This window comes from Carlito syrichta, unplaced genomic scaffold (genome assembly GCF_000164805.1).
Source record: "Carlito syrichta isolate Samal-C Ts95f unplaced genomic scaffold, Tarsius_syrichta-2.0.1 Scaffold304046, whole genome shotgun sequence".
In the NCBI taxonomy this organism is placed as follows: Eukaryota; Metazoa; Chordata; class Mammalia; order Primates; family Tarsiidae; genus Carlito; species Carlito syrichta.
In genome coordinates, this window is record NW_007248142.1 from 129,392 (window position 1) to 147,348 (window position 17,957).

Below are 17,957 nucleotides of genomic sequence, written 5' to 3' on the forward strand. Positions count from 1 at the left end.
CAACTCAAAAAAGAAAAAGAAAAAAAGAAAAAAAAGAAAAGTTCACCCCCCACAGACAGAGTGGGCCTACACTCTAGGTGAGCGTGGGATTGTAGTCCCCCAGAGTTCTGGCTTAAATCCTTTTCTTGGAGATGTTGCACATGACCACCATGACTGCTGTGACTTCCTTATCGACCACCTGTGGATGTCTTGGAGAATCTGTGACACAGAGACCGATTAATGTTCACCCACATTATCACAGCCCCTAGAGAAGGGCGTGACAAGGATTCTAATTCTCCTGCACCTTCCCAAACGACATTCCTTAGACCTGATGGAGGGTGCACCTCCCCTTATCTCCTAGGCATTCCCAATAGGTAGCTTCGGGGGATCCTTGGCTTCCCTGTAGATAGTGCCCAATTTACTGGAAGATCGAATCCCCACCTGCTCCCCCTCTGCACGGTCATAACTTTTGTAATTACAAGTTTCATGACTTTTACAGTCCTTGCCCAATGCATGATGTCTTAGGCCTTGTAAATTCCCTTTACTTTAGGCAAGCTTGATTGCTACTATGAGATACCTCTGATACCTGGCACCAGGAAGTCGATTTCTGAAAAGATAAAGTCGGCAAAGTTAACTTTACTTAAAGTGTGCATGTCTCCAAAAGCATAGCTTCCACTTTTTCATCACTGTGTCAGGGTTTAAGAACAAGATGAAAAATGGCTTCCCACTCTCGGTCTACCCTTTCAACAATGACTTTTAAAAAGATTGTCAGAGGATAGATAGATAGGGGCTAGAAGGATAAATGTATTTGAAAAGCACTGGTTGGGATTGGCAGTTGGGGGAAACTGCTGGTGGGTGGGGGGCACACCTCATCAACAAGGGTGAACATTAGTATACCTAACCCTGAATTGTACCCCACATCTTTATAATTAAAAATTTTTTAAAAAGAAAAGAAAAGCACTGGTACCACCTATGCTATAGTTTTTATGTTTATTCCAGAACATAAACCCTAGATCAGTTCCCTTCATGTCCTCGTTTCATAGTACCCTGTTGTCCACAATGTCCTGTTCAGTCTGGAAGGGGCCCATGGCAGCCATGTCTACACCAAGGCACTGCTGGCCTATGTTTTTGTCTGGCAGGCAACCAGAAGAAGAGGAGAGAAGTACTGAAATCACTTGATGAGGAAGCTGTGAAAGAAGGTGAGAGCATATGTTAAGATTTGTCTCACCTCCCACTTCCACTTGGACGGGAAAGGAGAATACTGGATTCCTGAAAATAACCTTTCTTTTTAGTCCACATCCACATGAAATATGGAGATGTATGTGCAAACTCGCTCATTAGGAGATTAATGCTCCTTTTATACCCAAGCTTTCCCTGGAATATTTAATTATAAAGAAAATAAAATCTGGCTGGGCACAGTGGCTCACGCCTATAATCCCAGCACTTTGGGAGGACGAGGTGAGAGGATTGCCTGAGCCCATGGGTTTGAGACCAGCCTGGGCAACCTGACAAGACCTCATCTCTACACTAAGTCAAAAAATTAGCTGGGCATGGTGGCATATGCCTGTAGTTCCAGGTACTTGGAAGGATGAATCAGAAGGATTGCCTGAGCCTAGCAGGTCAAGGCTGCAGTGGCCAGGAGTATGCCACTGCCCTCTAGCCTCAGTGACAGAGTGAGACTCCAACTCAAAAAAAAAAAAAGAAAACAGAATCTTGCCGGGCTCGGTGGCTCAGCCTGTAATCCCACGCCTTTGGGAGGCTGAGGTGAGTGGATCGCCTGAGCCTGCGGGTTCAAGACCCGCCTGGGCAACTTGGCGAGACCTCGTCTCTACAATAAATCAAAAAATTAGCCGGGCGTGGTAGCGCACACCTGTAGTTCCAGCGACTTGGAAGGCTGAGACAGAAGGATCGCCGGAGCCCAGCAGGCGAGGCTGCGGTGGCCAGGAGCGGCCACTGCACTCCAGTCTGGGTGACTGAGTGAGATTCCAACTCAAAAAAAAAAAAAAAAGAAAAAGAAAACAGAATCTTTAGAAGTAATGTCACAAGAGAATTCGGGTATTTTCACCTCTTTTTACAAAAACAAATATAGTTGGTATTCATACTTTTTCTTTATGGCACATGAACAAATATTAAGGTAAGAAGGAGCTACTAAGAGCCATAGCAAAGAAACTTCATCTGCAATAATAGTGTCCATGTTTTACTATTTCTTTCTTTTTTTATTTTTTTGAGTTGGAGTCTCACTCTGTCGCCCAGACTGGAGTGTAGTGGCCACTCCCGGCCACCGCAGCCTCGACCTGCTGGGCTCCGGCAACCCTCCCGCCTCAGCCTTCCAAGTAACTGGAGCTACAGTCGCGCTACCACGCCCGGATAATTTTTGATTTATTGTAGAGATGAGGTCTCGCCAAGTTGCCTGGGTGGGTCTCGAACCACAATCATTCTCTCACTCTTCCCTTTGAAATGAATCATCTATATTAAAATACCCTCTGCATTTTTTTTCTTCTCTCTTTTCCAGTCCTATTGTCTGAAGGACAGCATTAAGATTCACTTTTAGAGAGAAATAAGTTGGAGCTCTAATCCTCTGGGACATGAAGTATATTTCCATAGGGAGTGATAAACCAGGGAAAGTACTAAAATCATAAGGTTTTTTCTTTTATATGATCAGAGTAAAGTGGTACCAATACTTGGTGATTAGTTAGGCAAGAGAGAGATTACAGAAGACTTATTTCGTGGGAAGATGGTGGGTGTCATTGTGCACGTCAGAGGCAGAGAAACAGAAGCAGCAAATACTAAGAGATGCACCTCAATCGTGGATACATTTTCCACTTGCTGTGAAGGAACTTGCTTGCTCTAAGGCAAGTTATAAGGGGAAATTATGCGAACATTTTGTTTCTGAACTATATCAAGATTAAAGTCAGTCTTGGAGTTAAATTCCTCTCAAATAATAGAGGAGCATACCTCACAGCACCTTTGTAATAGTGAGAATAGACTTTGGGAGGATTCTAAGCCCCTAAAACTCGACCCTCCCCAGGACTTTCACACTCATCTCCTGCAGGACACAGTGGTGGTTCTTCGGGTTTTGTCAAGATATGGAGCAGCCACTGTTGCCAGAACTGGGAATGCTGCTTTGGTGACCATCCAGTCTCCGGGGACATTTTCCCACAGGATTCCAAGTGGAGAACATCAGTCACCTGCCACTGCAGCAGGTCTCATTACCAGACCTTCCTAGGGAGTGTGACAAAAAAGTGTCAGCGGAAGGATATGTATATATTCAGTTAAGATTCATGGGGAGGGATTCAAATGTAACCCCCCAGAAAATAGAAACTGGATTTCAACTTGCACAAGTAAAGCAGAAATCAGGAGAAATGAAATGATAACAGATTGGGGGATTTGTGGACTGGAAAAAAACCTTTACTGCTGATTAATTCAACAGACAACTCTGAAATACAATGTCTTCCTGGAGAAGAAAGAATGTCCATTCACTCTACAAGTACAGATAATTCCTCAAACTTGTAATGGATCCAAAGCTCACACAAGCTTCCAGATCTCACTAGAAGTCAGGTAAGAATATCTGTCTCTATTACTCAGCTTTCTCTTTGCCCTTGGAAACTTCAGTTAAAAAAATCAACTGACCTGAGCCCGTGGGTTTGAGACCCACCTGGGCAACTTGGCAAGACCTCATCTCTACAATAAATCAAAAAAAAATTAGCTGGGCATGGTAGCACGTGCCTGTAATTCCAGCTACCTGGAAGGCTGAGGCGGAAGGATTGCCGGAGCCCAGCAGGTTGAGGCTGCAGTGGCCCGGAGCGTGCCACTGCACTCCAGTCTGGTTGACAGAGTAAGACTCCAACTCAAAAAAAATCAACTGACAAGAGGCAGATTAGTAGGAGAAATGGCATGCAAATGTACTAAAATGCACAGAGGAGAATCATGCAGTAATTACCCACCACACAGTGGGGTACAGATAGTTGTATACCCTTCTTCTTAGGGGGAAGGAAGATGGGAAACGTGGATGGCTTTAAGGGGGAGTAGTAAGTAACTTTGAGGAGAATTCATGGCCTTGAAGAACACATGATGGCCTGAGATAAAGTCTGTTGGGCCCACAGAATAGACAATGGTTTGTGACAAAAGTCTGTCCAGGTATGGTGGAAGACTTCAGTCTTTTTTCCTGTGATATGAGTTCAATTAACAAAACTCAAGGAAGTTTTCGTTTTGGCTGGGTCTGGACTTTAGGCAGATAAGGGAACTTCATTCCGTGCTTTGGGAGAAACAGAGGATTGAGACAAGAGTGGGAAAAGTCAGAGAGACTTTGATTCTTCTTCAGTTCAACCTGTCAAATCGCCAGATTTTGAGGTATGGGTTTCTGAGTCCCAACGTTAGCTATGAAAATATTAGCTACCTATAACTGTTCAGTAAATAGATTTGAGGATACCTAAAGTTAGACTCATTATTAAGTTTTGCCTTGCCTGTAAAAAAATAAAATAAAAGCTATCGCTAAAGTGGACAATGAAGGATCTGTAAAGTTGTAAGTTCTAACTAGTCTGCCTCTAGGGTGTCTGCTGGAGGCAAAGGCCTGAAGGCGTCACCTGAGCAGGGGTAGAAGCTCACCTGGAGCTGCAGCCAACTTCACACTTGGCTGGGGCTGCTTTAATGACTCACCATCATGGTCAAAGAATAAATAATCCATTCAATAATGCTTTAATATGGTTTCATTCTTCTTTACTTCTTCAGGAAGTAAAGTCTTCCTGGTCTTTTAAAACTATATTTTTCCAGAGAAAAAAAGATTCACAGTGACTCTGTTATAAATACAAAATCTGATGGATCTCAAATGAAAAGAGAAAATAATATTCACAATTTGATGCATCATCAATAGACAAATAAATTAAATGTGTTTCATAAAAACAAGACATATTAATTAAGCAAAATTGTATCCAAGCAGCTACAGGGCATATAAATACAGATATGGTCTCTTACCTAAAGAAATCTTGTAGTCTAGTTGTAAAGATGGTTTTTACATGAGGAAAAAGATCATCGTTAATCTAAAACATATAAGTTACAAAGAAGTAGCATGTACTCGAAATTCTAAAATCTAGTTAGTGTCAGGTGCAGTGGCTCGTGCCTGTAATCCAAGCTACTTGGGAGGCTGAGGTGTCCAGGAGTTCGAGACCAGCGTGGCCCACATAGTAAGACTCCATCTCTAAAAATAAAATAAAATCTGATTAACATCCTTTGTAGAATTTGCTTTAAAATGCAGATCACCAGGTCCCAATTTCAGAGATTTAATTTATTATTTAATTTATTATTTTATTATTTCTAGATGTACTCAGGCATCTATGTTTTTAATTAAATCTGTAGCTGCTTTTGTCACGCAGTCGGTTTTCAGAACTACTCAAACTCAAAATAAAAGCGATCCCAGAAATGGAAAGATCACTGAGAACAGGGCTGTAGTTAGAGAAACTACTTACAGATGCCAGGGCCTTCCAAAGCAAGCACTACAGCCTGCGGGTACTAGAAAGGGACTGCAGACTTTGCAGAGAGGTTCCTCAAATCCACAAGCCTACACAATATTCCTTACTCCCTTCACCCTCGACAGTGTTAAGACTTCAGGTTTTAGTAGGGCACTAATTTTTTTTTGTTGTTGTTGGAGTTGGAGTTGGAGTCTCACTCTTATCGCCCAGGCTGGAGTGCAGCAGCATGATTACGGCTACCGCAGCCTCAACCTGCTGGGCTTAGGTGATCCTTACGCCTCAGCCTTCTGAGTATCTGGAACTACAGGCGCGCGCCACCAGGCCCGGCTAGTTTTTTGAGATTTATTGCAGAGACGAGATCTCACCAAGTTGCCCAGGCTGGTCTCGACCCCCCCAGGGCTGAAGCTAATACTCTCGCCTCGGCCTCTCAAACTGCTGGAATTACAGGCTGAGCCACCGCACTGGACCACTATTTTTTTTTTTTTTTTTTTTTAAGCTTCCATTTTGTAACCACTCATTCGTAGTTGATTTTCATACTCCGGTGACTTGCCGCATGAAATGTTTTCCAGCTGTGGAAATTCAAGCAGCTCCAGGCAGGTTTTCTTCCTGAGAAAACAAAACAGTCTTCCCTTGAAGGCAGGGAAGAAGGTTAGATATGCATACACACGTATAAAATGCCACAGTTAGTGTGGGTGAACCCAGACAAGAGGCTAAATTCAGTGGAGTCCACACACGACATCAAGGGAGGATGGGTGAGAAGCAGCCCCACCCCTGAGCCTAAAGTTGGCCCGCAGCTCCAGGTGGGGTCTCAGCCTGCTCAGGTGATGTCTTCAGACCCTTACCCCCAGCAGCCACCCTCAAACCTATTTTGACCAGCAAAGATGGACTCTTCTTAACCCTTTCAAAAGAGAACTTTTTCAGTGGGGCAGAAAGAGTTTTTAAAAAAATTTTTGGCCAGTTGCGGTGGCTCACGCCTATAATCCCAGCACTTTGGGAGGCCGTAGTGAGAGGATTACTTGAGCCCACGGGTTCGAGACCAGCCTGGGCAATGCGGTGAGACCTTGTTTCTACAATACATAAATAAATAAATAAATAAAAAGAAAGAAATAGCCGGGCAGGGTGACATGTTCCTGTAGTTCTAGCTACTTGGAAGGCTGGAGTAGAAGGGTAGCCTGAGCCCAGCAGGTCGAAGCTGCAGTGGCCAGGAGTGTGCTACTGACCTCCAGCCTGGGCGACAGAGTGAGACTCCAACTCAAAAAAAAAAAAAAAATGTTTTTCTAAGTGATAACATCTGACCCACAAAGGGGAAGAGTCTGTTTTTATGCCCAAGGGTGATAATTGGACTTCTCTCTTCCTATTTGAATAACTTTTATTTTTTTATCTTGCCAGATTGCTCTGGTTGGGACTTCTAGTACCATGCTAAATGGGAGTGGTGAGAACAGAGAGTTCTTAGTGAAAATACTTTCAACTTTTGTCCATTCAGTATGATGTTGGCTGTGGGTTTGTCATAGATGACTGTTATTATTTTGATGTAAGTTCCTTTGATGCCTAGTTGGTTGACGGTTTTTATCATGAAGTGATGTTGAATTCTGTCAAATGCTTTTTCTGTGTTTATTGAGATCATGTGGTTTTTGTTTTTAATTCTGTTTATGCGGCAGGTCACGTGTATTGATTTGCATATGTTGGGCGAACCTTGTATCCCAGGAATATAGACCACTTGATCACAGTGAATGATCTTTCTGATATGCTGTTCAATGCAGTTTGCTTGTATTTTGTTGAGGATTTTTGCATCCATGTTCATCAGGGCCCTCAGCTTTTTGTTTTCTTTCTTTGTGGTGTCTTTGCCAGATTTTAGAATCAGAAAGATACTGGCTTTGGAGAATAAGTGAAGGAGGAGTGCCTCCTCCTCAAATGCTTGAAATAGCATCCGTAGGATTGGTGGCAGCTTCTCCATGTATGCCTAGTAGAATTTGGCTGTGGATCCAGCTGGTCCAGGGCTTTTTTCGTTGGTAGGTTTTTATTACTGGTTGCATTTTATGACTCGTTATTGGTCTGTTCAGGGTTTCAATTTCTTCCTGTTTAAATCTTGGAGGTTGTATTTCTAGGAATTTATCAATTTCCCAGTTTATGATCATAGAGATACTCACAATAGTCTCTGAGAATCTTTTGTATTTCTGTAGGATTGGTGGTAATGCTGCTTTTTTCATTTCTGATTGTTCCTACCTGGTAAGAAGCAGGATCAAGGTATTGCATATTTGGATTCTCTCTCTCTCTCTCTCTCTCTCTCATGGTTGTTAGTCTGGCCAGCAGACTATCAATTTTGTTTAACCTTTCAAAGAACCAACTTTTTGTTTTGTTGATCCGTTGTATTTTTTTTTGTTTGTTTGTTTGTTTCAACTTTATTTAGTTATACTCTGATTGTGGTTATTTCTTTTCTTCTGCTAACTTTGAGATTAGTTTGTCATTGTATTTCTAGTTCTTTCAGGTGCAACATTAGATTGTTTATTTGAGATCTTTCTATCTTCTTGATGTGGGCATTTAGTGCTATAAACTTTTCTCTAATATTGCTTTTTGTGGCATCCCAGGGCAGAGAAAAAAAGTGAAGCTAGAGAGATGAGTTGAGACTGATTGATCAAGGGTCTTAAAAATAAGTATATTTTAATCTATAAGTAATAGGAAGCTATAAGTAATAGGCAGCTAGTGAAACCTTTTAAAAACAAGATAATGACATGCTCAGATTTGACTTAGAAAGGTAACAAGTGTCAGAAAGTAGGCTAGTGTGGGAGACACGGGTGGCAAGGAGATTATTACAGTTGTCCTTATTTCTCAAGAAAATATTGCCTGGAAGATGGGCTGTGAATATAGTCTACTTCTTAGAACTGTATTGTTTAATTCTTACCACTTATGGAAAAGACAAAATGCTTTGCACCAGTATGACAGGTTTAAAACCAAAATGAAAGTCTACAGAGAGATTTTAAGAATTGAGCCTACAATAGATATGAGGTTCGGCTTCCTATGCAATTTTTTTCTGGAGTCCATTAAAATCCACAATTTTCACTTAAGTAGCAAGTCAGAATCAACAATTAATGTGTTCCCAGAGTAATTATGCATCTTGGTTTGAAGTGGGATGAGGGACTACTAAAATAAGATTAGACACTAACTAATGGGCTTTTTTATACTGTCCATCTCGCTTGCGTATGAGACTGATGGAATTTTAAAGGACGTATACATAAGATACATATAGCATATACTAGATCCATGCCTCAGAGCCTGAGAATTATTATTTTTTTCCTATCTTTTATGTGCTTCCCCGGCACTGCTCTGACGACTTTGCAGCTCTTGTTTCTCACACAGTAATGAAAGATAGCCACAGGGTGGCAGCAAAGGCTAAAAAAAAAATGAGTGCCACTACCTCACTATAAAAAACCTTGTAAAAAGGAAAAATGTTGGGCAGAAGGAAAAGAGAAGAGAGGGGAAGAGAGTGAAATTACCACAGAGGCCTAAAATGGAAAGATAAAATAACGTACCTACATAAATTGTCTTTACCTGTGGGCAGAATTGCATTCACAACCTCAGAAATAGCTTGTTTTTTTTTTTAAGTTTTGTTTTCTTAAAATCAATATATTCCATAAGAAATATTACATTTCTTTATCTTCTGTAAATGGAATGTGACTCAACCCCAGGCCCACTGGACTGACAGAATACATATCTCAGATATTCTGTGGTTCTTCCTACCTGGTAAAATACAGAATCAAGGTATTACATCCCGTCCCATTGCAGTCACCTGACTGTAGTCCACATGATTATTTACCGCTCTGTGACTACCTTATTTATGAGGGCAGGGATCTTTGACAAAGAACAAGCGGCTGGGCCTGGAAGACAGCCTTCTAAGTGCTCCATGCAGAACTTCCTTCTGAAGACCTGCTACCTACTCAGCGAGTACAAAGACAATATGTAGGTCCTCGTTCTTGAAGGATCCACTGACCACTTTCTGTCCAGCTTAGAGTAACTATTTTACTTTGGAGATAGTCCCTTTCGTCATAAACCTTCATTACTTCATTGGCTTTCTTCGTCTTCAAATTTTCTAATTTTTTTTCTCTGTTTATTCTTTTTAAAAACCAAGAAATCTTTTCCCAAACCTCTCTTGAGGTTGAATTCTCAGATTTAACTACATAGACAATCATGTAATCTGTGAACAAAGACTATTTTATTTCTTCTTTATCAATCTATATACCTTTTATTTCTTCTTTACCAATCTATATATCTTTTTTTTTCTCTTATTGTATTAGCGTGGACTTCTAGGATGATCATAAGCAAGTGTAGTAAGAGGGACAACCTTGTCTTGTTCCAAATTTTAGGGAGGAGTATTTAGTCTCCTACCATGAAATAGGTCAGCTGTAAATTTTTTCAGGGTCTCACCCTGTCACCCAGGCTGGGTTGCAGTGACACGATCACAGCACATCAATTTCAGATTAGCTCCATCAAAGACATTCTTCATTTCTATTACTGTACTTTTGTTTCTAGCATTTCTTTTGAGTGTCGAGCTCTTGGCTTACATTATCCATGCTGATGCTTTTCCCATTAGAGCCCCTACCATAGTAATCATAGCTATTTTAAATTTCCAGTCTGATGATTTCAAAATCTGGTTCTGCTACTTGCTTTGTGGCTTCAAAATGTTTTTTGCCTTTTAGAATGATTTGTCATTTTTTGTTGAAATCTGGACAAGATATATTGGATAAAAAGAAACTGCCGTAAATTGGTCTTCAGTGCGAGATTTTATGCCTACCTAGCGAGGAGATCAGTTGTGTTTACTCTTTGCTGTAGCTGTAGGCATCCGAGGCTAAAATTTCTTCTGTTGTCCTTCTTTTTGCCTTTGAGTTTTCTAGAGACTTCTTAAATAGGGTCTAAGCATTGCAGTTCACATGCAATCTCCTGTTGTTAATCAAAAACCTTTTTGATATGGCAGTAAGATGTAGGAGGGAGACGCATTCTAAAATTCTATGATAAGAATTAGATCTAAGTCTTTTAGTAAACCTGTGTTCCTGGTCTATGACCTTCACATGTATTTTTCAGATTTTGTCTGTTTGAACCCTCTCAGTTGAGACAAGAAAATTAGAGGGAGCTGGAATTGGATATTTCCCTTCCCCCACATGGGTAAAATAGTTACCGTGGAGGGTAGGTGTTTGTTAAATTGAACAGAAAGTTCTGGGTGTATTTCATAATGGTTAGTTTTCCTCTCCTCTGCTAGAAGCATGAATGGAATTTTTCTCCAATCTTCAAGTAAGAACCTGGTGGGGCTTCCAGAAGTCAAATTTACAAAAGTATGGGAGACTTCCTAAGGCTTAGCCTCTAGGAGATTTTATCTCTGAAGATTTATCTCTCAAGAGATTTTTATCTCTTATCCCATGTGCAGTCTCCCGCAATTAATCCATTACCTGCTCAGATGCTGGCTACTGCTTTCACTAAACTGTGATGCTACATATCTGCTTATCTTTTCAGCTTTCTAGGTGGGGGTTTCTTTATTATCTCAACTTTTTGATGACTCTAAGAAAAGATCTTGATTTTCAGTATTTCAGTTTTTTTTCTTGTTGTAAGGATGAGAGTGGTGACTTCCAAGCTCTTTACATGTTACACCAGAAACTGGAATCCCCTAATATTTTTAAGCAACTTTCTATGTTGTTGTCTGTATGTTGTGCATAGTGCTTCTAACTTTTACATAGTATTCCGTAAAATAATATGTATCTATCAAAATTGTATTCATTTCTTTAGTGAAGGATATCTATGATGCCTCTTGTTTGGATTACTGTATACAACAATCCTCTGAATATCTTGATATATGGCAACGTATTGACTCGTGTGATAATGACTCTGGATTACAGAGCCAGGATCGTTGGATGAAGGGATATTTACAACCTTATGTTCAGTATTTAGCCAGGAGTATTACAGAATAACTGCACCAATCTATACTCCCTTCAGTAGTACAAAGGAGGTCTTATTTCCCTTGTCAACCTAAGAATAAACAATTAGAAAAAAATCTCCTAATACATTGAGGAACAAAAAATGATGATTATAAACCAGGATGCACAGAATGGCAAGCCACAGTGCATCCAGTGAGAAAAATGTAAAGGAAAGTTTCCACTGGCAAAAAAGAAGAGGTTCATGTAAACTTCTTAGAAACAGAGTTCATTGGTTCCAGAAGCTCAAAGCCAGAGTTGTCATCAGTTTGTTGGTGAAGATGCTGATACTAAGCAAGTGTCCTTTTGAGAGCCTCTTACCTGAATTACTGAGTCCTAAAGAATGTCTAGTGGCAAATCCTTATCATAGAAATACATGAATGTGTGCAAAACGTGCAAGCCATGCAAAGCAGGAGATGCGTGAAGGATGTAAAGGGATTTCTTATGGGGCTTTTAGAAAGTCCTTGGAAACAGTTCTGATCTCAGAAGTGTAAACATGAGCTCCTTCTCCTTAATGCCTTTCTGGCCCTATTTTATTTGGATCTGACAAAAGTGATTTCATCCTGGTGTCTGCAACTTTCACATCCTATATCCTTGCCAGTGTTTGTCATTATCTGACTTTCTAATTTTTTGCACATTCTTGAGTAAAAATCCTATTTCTTGATTGTTTTAAGTTTTACTTCTCTGATTACTAGATAGGTGAAGCATCTCTTCATATTGACCATCGGGATTCCTTCTACAAATTACCCATTCATATAATTACATGATTTTTGTATTTCGTTAATTCTAAGTCGCACATTTTTTTACATTTTAACATCCTTAAAGTTGAGGCACATCTTACAGTGGATAATATCTGCTTCATGTATCTATTGCTGAATAAGAAACCACTCCAAAATCTGATAGAATAAAATAACAATTTTACTATATTTCAGTTTCATAGATTGATTGGGCTTAGCTGGATTATTTTTGGTCTTGCCAAGGGTCTCATGAAATTACAGCCAGATAGCAGCTGGGACTGGAAGGCTCTACTGGGATTCTGGAACAGCTTGTCTTCTCTCTCTCTCTCTCCCTTCTCTCTCTCTCTCTCTCTCTCTCTCTTCCACTTTCCATGCAGTCTCAGGATTTTTTTCTTGTGGTCTCTCCAACAGGGTAACTTATTATTTAGCATCTCAGAGCTCCCAGAAACAAGGATTCCAAGAAACTATGGAAGAAGCTACGAGGTTTCTTAGGCACTAGCCCCAGGAATCATATAGTATCCCTTCCATGACATTCAACTGGTCAAGTACATCACAGGGCAGCTCAGTTTTAACAGAAAGTGAAACAGACTTCACCTTTTGAGAGAGGCGTAGCAAGAAGACATTACAAAGGATGTCCTTTGAGATACTGTAGTAGCCATCTTTGGAAACACAAACTGCTATCATCAGCCATTTTGCCACAAAGTTCATATCTCTCCCATAGAAAATATGCACTTAGCCTCTTCCCCCAAAGTCTCATCTTATTCAAGTTAAGTCCAGGGTTTCATCATCTAAGTCAGATGTAAGTGGAATTTCGGGGTGAAGTTCCTTAGATTCTACTCCTCAAGTACAGGAGACAAGATATTTCAGCCTCAAGACATTTGAACCTAAGAGACAAGATATCTGCCATGCACATAAACCAGATAAGTAATGATGAGGCAAACAAAAGATCACTACATAAATAGTCCCATTCAAAAGAAATTGAGAGAATAAAAAGCACATAGCAGTTGCTCAATGTAGCAATTCTAAAATCTAACTGGAAAGTACCCATATATTTAACTTAAGTTTCTTACGTAGGTGAGCACTTGATATTCACAGGCTATGAAAATGGTTAACAGGAAAATTATTTCAAACAATGACCAGTTTTATTTAATATTTCAGTTTTCATAAGTAATCTAGGAAGAATTATTTAAACAAATAATTAGGTAAATATAAATTGTAGAAAAATAGACAAACTAAAATATTACCACTAATCCTCAGTGAGAGCCCAGGTGGGCACTCACTGGAGTGGATTCTTCACTCCTCTTACCTCTCCTGAGTTCTAAGATCTGCCCTTTAAATCATCTTGCTTTTTCCATAAGAAATTGCCCTTATTTGCAGCTGTGTAGATTTATCATCCTGCTTCCTGCCTATAAAAGTTTGAAACATTATTTTTTTTTTTTTTTTGCAAGAACAGTTTTTATAGAATAAACAAATAACAAAAGCACAGCCTTGGCTTCCCCGGGCTCCACAGAAAGGTTATCTTCTAGCAGTCGGCTCAGAACAAGGTCAAGGGACATGATATCAAGTTTCTGGTTTCAAAACAGGTTCTACTACTGTCAGATGACCCTCCGACACCTCTTCAAAAGTGATCGTAAGTTTTGTACTGGTAAAAGCAGCAGAAAGGAGACAGCTGCTGATGGACACCATCTTCTCTGTATATGCCACACTGACCTTGCTGTGGGCAAAGGTTCTACCATAAAAACAATAGGATGACTACCGGGCACCAACTCTCACACATCATAGATGACTGGGATGGAAAAAAGCAGCGCCAATTTCATATACACAACTAGGAAGTGATCCAATAATAGGTTGTTAATTACCTTCAAGAGTTGGTGTAAAACCTGAACCGTGAAACAACCAAAGCAGGCAAATGTTCTGGGAATTTGAGTCTAGGGGTCCACTTCAATCAGAACGTTTTTCTGCACATGGATATAAACCCACAGTAAGCCAGCTTGGTTCAGGGGACTGTCCATCAGCATCAGTCAACTCTGGTGGGCTAGGTCTGATCTCATTTCCCCAGGGTCTCATCCATTCTTCAACAACGTAGACTTTTGCTTGTCATAGATGAGTAGTTTATGTGTCTTCCCCACCATAACTGTCGCCAGCACCACAATAAGTTTACAGCCTCAGATCTTGTTCCCTGCCTCCCGTCAGGGCCACCTGGGTGCCGCAGTATCCCGGTCTTGTTCCTGATCCCCACTGCTCCACTCATGAGGTTGAAATCTACTCCGGGGCACTGCTATCTTGCCTAATTATTTTTATTTTGTTGTTGTTGTTGTTTTTTGAGTTGGAGACTCACTCTGTCGCCCAGACTGGAGTGCAGTGGCATGCCTATGGTCACCGCAGCCTCAATCTGCTGGACTCAGGTGACCCTTCCTTCCACCTCAGCCTTCCAAGTAGCTGGAACTACAGGCACACGCCACCATGCCCAGCTAATTTTTTTCTTTGATTTATTGTAGAGATGAGGTCTTGCCAAGTTTCCCAGGCTGGTCTTGAACCCGTGGACTCAAGCAATCCTCTCACCTCGGCTTCCCCAAGTGCTGGGATTATAGGCATGAGCCACTGGACATGACCTGCCTAATTATTTTTAAATGACATGGACTTCTATATTAATTTATAATCCATTCCGTTAAATAAAAGTCACACTGACAACTCCCTTCAAAACAGACCCTTCTCTACCTTGGACTGAGAATAAAGGTACTAGGTAATAATGCCATTATGTTTCTTGGAAGTCCTCTAATCTAACAAAAAAGATCTAAGAAACATGTCCTTGGGGTTTTTAGGAGATTTTTTTTTTTTTTTTGCCTAATTGAGAGAGTGTAGGAGACACTATCTCAAATCTAAAGTCTTAACAAAGCTGTGCCCTTGAAATCTCGACCCTGAAGCCATGCTTTTAGTGACAGTGCCCTAAATTTAATTTTTGCCTTGAGGTCATTTATTACCTTGATAGCCTTTTACTGGGAGAGAATAAGGATGAAAAACAGTTTTACTTTTAAACCTAAAAAGGCTGACTCAGAAATGTTTCCTCTAGATTCTACCTGAAAACTGAACAGTTACTTCTTTTAATTCATCTCCACCTTATCACATGTAGCTAAAAGAAACCAGCTGGTACATTCAACATTCTAGCTGTATACTTCCTTTGCCATCTTAGCATAAGCTACAGCATTGCCAAACTTTTTGCCACTACATTACACAAGTGACCGTTTTTCCAGCTCCCAATACAAATGTGCCCCTTGCCCTTCCAGCCTTTATTGAGTCTCTTGGAAGCCCTTTTAGATTCTTGTCACCACCTAGTTCCAAAGCCAATGCCACATGTTTCAGGTTTCTGTTCATCATCACCCCCGTCACAGCACCAATCTCTGTTTTTGGTGATAAATTGCTGCATACAAACCACTCCAAAATTTAGCAGTTCAAAACAATTACCGTTCTGTTATTTCTTGTGGTTCCATGAGTTGACTGGACTAAGGTGAGTGGTCTCCCATGGGGGACCTCACATAGCTGGTAACTAGAGCTGAAATCATCTGAAGGCTTGACTAGGATGGTGAGACAGCTAGACTCAGTTCTTGTCTACTTGGTCTCTCCAGCAAGTAGCTAGACTTGTTGCATGAAAGGCCAGGATTCCCAAGAACATGTATTCCAGGAGGTGACTGTGGAAGCCAAGGACTTCCTATGACCTAGCTCCATAAGACACACAATATCTGTTCTACAGAACTCATTGAGTTATAGAACCAGATGGATTCAAGTGTAGGGAGAATAGACTCCAATTCCTGGTGGGAGTGTGTCAAGGACACGTTGCAAAAGATTCTGTGGTTCATCAAAATATGCATTTCAAATAGGTGTAGGTTATGGTACGTCAATTATACCTCAGCAAAGTTGTTTGTCTTTAAAGGCATGTTTGAGCCAGGCTCGGTGGCTCAGCCTGTAATCCCAGCGCTTTGGGAGGCTGAGGTGAGTGGTTGCCTGAGCCGGCGGGTTTGAGACCCGCCTGGGCAACTTGGCAAGACCTCATCTCTACAATATATAAAAAAATCAGCCGGGCGTGGTAGCGCGTGCCTGTAATTCCGGCTACTCGGAAGGCTGAGGCGGAAGGATCGCCGGAGCCCAGCAGGTTGAGGCTGTGGTGGCCGGGAGCGGCCACTGCACTCCAGTCTGGGCGACCAAGTGAGACTCCGGCTCAAAAAAAAATAAAATAAAAAATAAAAAAATAAAGGCATGTTTGATGGGAGATCAGCAAAGATATTTATCTTTGGAAACAGTCAACCACAGTATATCACACAGTTGCCGTCAGATGGACCTTGGGCATACATTAGTTGCCATTCCCTCTTTATGCATAAACTTAATCATTTTCCTATTGACATTGCCTTAAACAATAGCAGTCACTCAATAGTTCAGTCAATGAATCATTTAAGAACCAGTTGAAAAGGAATATTCTGGCTGTTGTTTGAAAACCTTCATTGATAATTACTGGTAAGATCAAAATGTTGCTAGCATGAAGACCTGCAGAATGGTTGTCAGTACCTTGGACACAATAGTGAGGTACTCTTTTAGGAAATGATGTCACAGATCACAGTATTATGAAATACAGAGTCTGAAAGTGATTCACAAGAATTGCACTGTAAATAAAAATAAACTCATAATATCAGAGATGAAGAGTTTATTTGGGGGGAAGCACAAGACAGAAATGCTAACTGACATTACAGATTTATCATTGCTATTTATGACAGGACAATAAATATATAGGTTGAACAATATTTTGGGTCATTCTTGTAGACCCAAAATAGTCAAGTAGTGAAAACCTCCTGATTTCTGGCCAAATGTGTCCTACAGGATACTGAGGAAAAATTTCCTGACCTGACTTGGATAAACCAACACTGAAGGCACCTACACAGAAAAGTGGAGAGCATGATATTTATCTGTCAATATGAAGAGGGGAGAATTCATTTACAAGTTATTGTTTAAAGAAAGAAAAGGTCTAGGAACTTAGCACTGTGTTTGTGATTCTGTGATGATTCTATGCCATATACTGAAAATTACGTATATGTGATCATGGACCATTTCAAAATGATAGCAAAATTACCACTACCCTATTTCACCCCTCTCTCCTACTTTTCAGAAATGTTACTTTCCTATAATCAAATGTCTCCTTTTTGTTAAGAATATTACGTGTTTCTCAATCTTATACTTTTTTGTTCTTTTCTCCACTAATTGGACTACTGCTATTGATATTTCCACTTTCTTTCTACTGAAAATGATTATTTTTTTCTTACTATCAATCTAGGAGCAGTATCCATATCTGGCAATAGCCTGAATGCATTATGCAGGCATTCTTGCTGATCAAATTATCTATCTTTAAAATATACAGTAAGGCCAAGTGCAGTGGCTCATACCTGTAATCCCCACACTCTGGGAGACCAAGATAGGAAGATTGCTTGAACCCATAAGTTCAAGATCAGCCTGGCCAACATAGTGAGACCTTGTCTCTACAAAAAAATCAAAAAATTAGCCTGGTGTAGTGGCATGGCCCAGTAGTTCCAGCTACTCAGAAAGCTGAGATAGAAGGGTTGCTTGAACCCAGGAGGTCAAGGCTGCAGTGAGCTGTGATCATGCCACTGCACGCCAGCCTGGGCAACAGAGTGAGACCCCATCTCAAAAAGAAAAAAAAAAGTACAGTAGCAAAGAGAATGATTGAATGGCCATTAATGATTTGTATCTGAGTAAAGTAAAAATAAGCCGGGCTTGGTGGCTCAGCCTGTAATCCCGTGCCTTTGGGAGGCTGAGGTGAG

At 40.6% G+C, this 17,957-nt stretch overlaps 1 protein-coding gene and 1 pseudogene across 1 annotated transcript in view; one reads left to right on the forward strand and one right to left on the reverse strand.

The window, feature by feature from the left end:
- Positions 1-3,411: 3,411 nt before the first annotated feature.
- Positions 3,412-17,957, forward strand: part of M6PR (mannose-6-phosphate receptor, cation dependent) — a 105,729-nt gene continuing 91,183 nt past the window's right edge. The window contains exon 1 of the mRNA XM_008059436.2: positions 3,412-3,537. The gene's annotated coding sequence lies outside the window, so the exon portion shown is untranslated. The remainder of the gene's footprint in view (positions 3,538-17,957) is intronic.
- Positions 13,696-17,078, reverse strand: LOC103261846 (annotated as a pseudogene).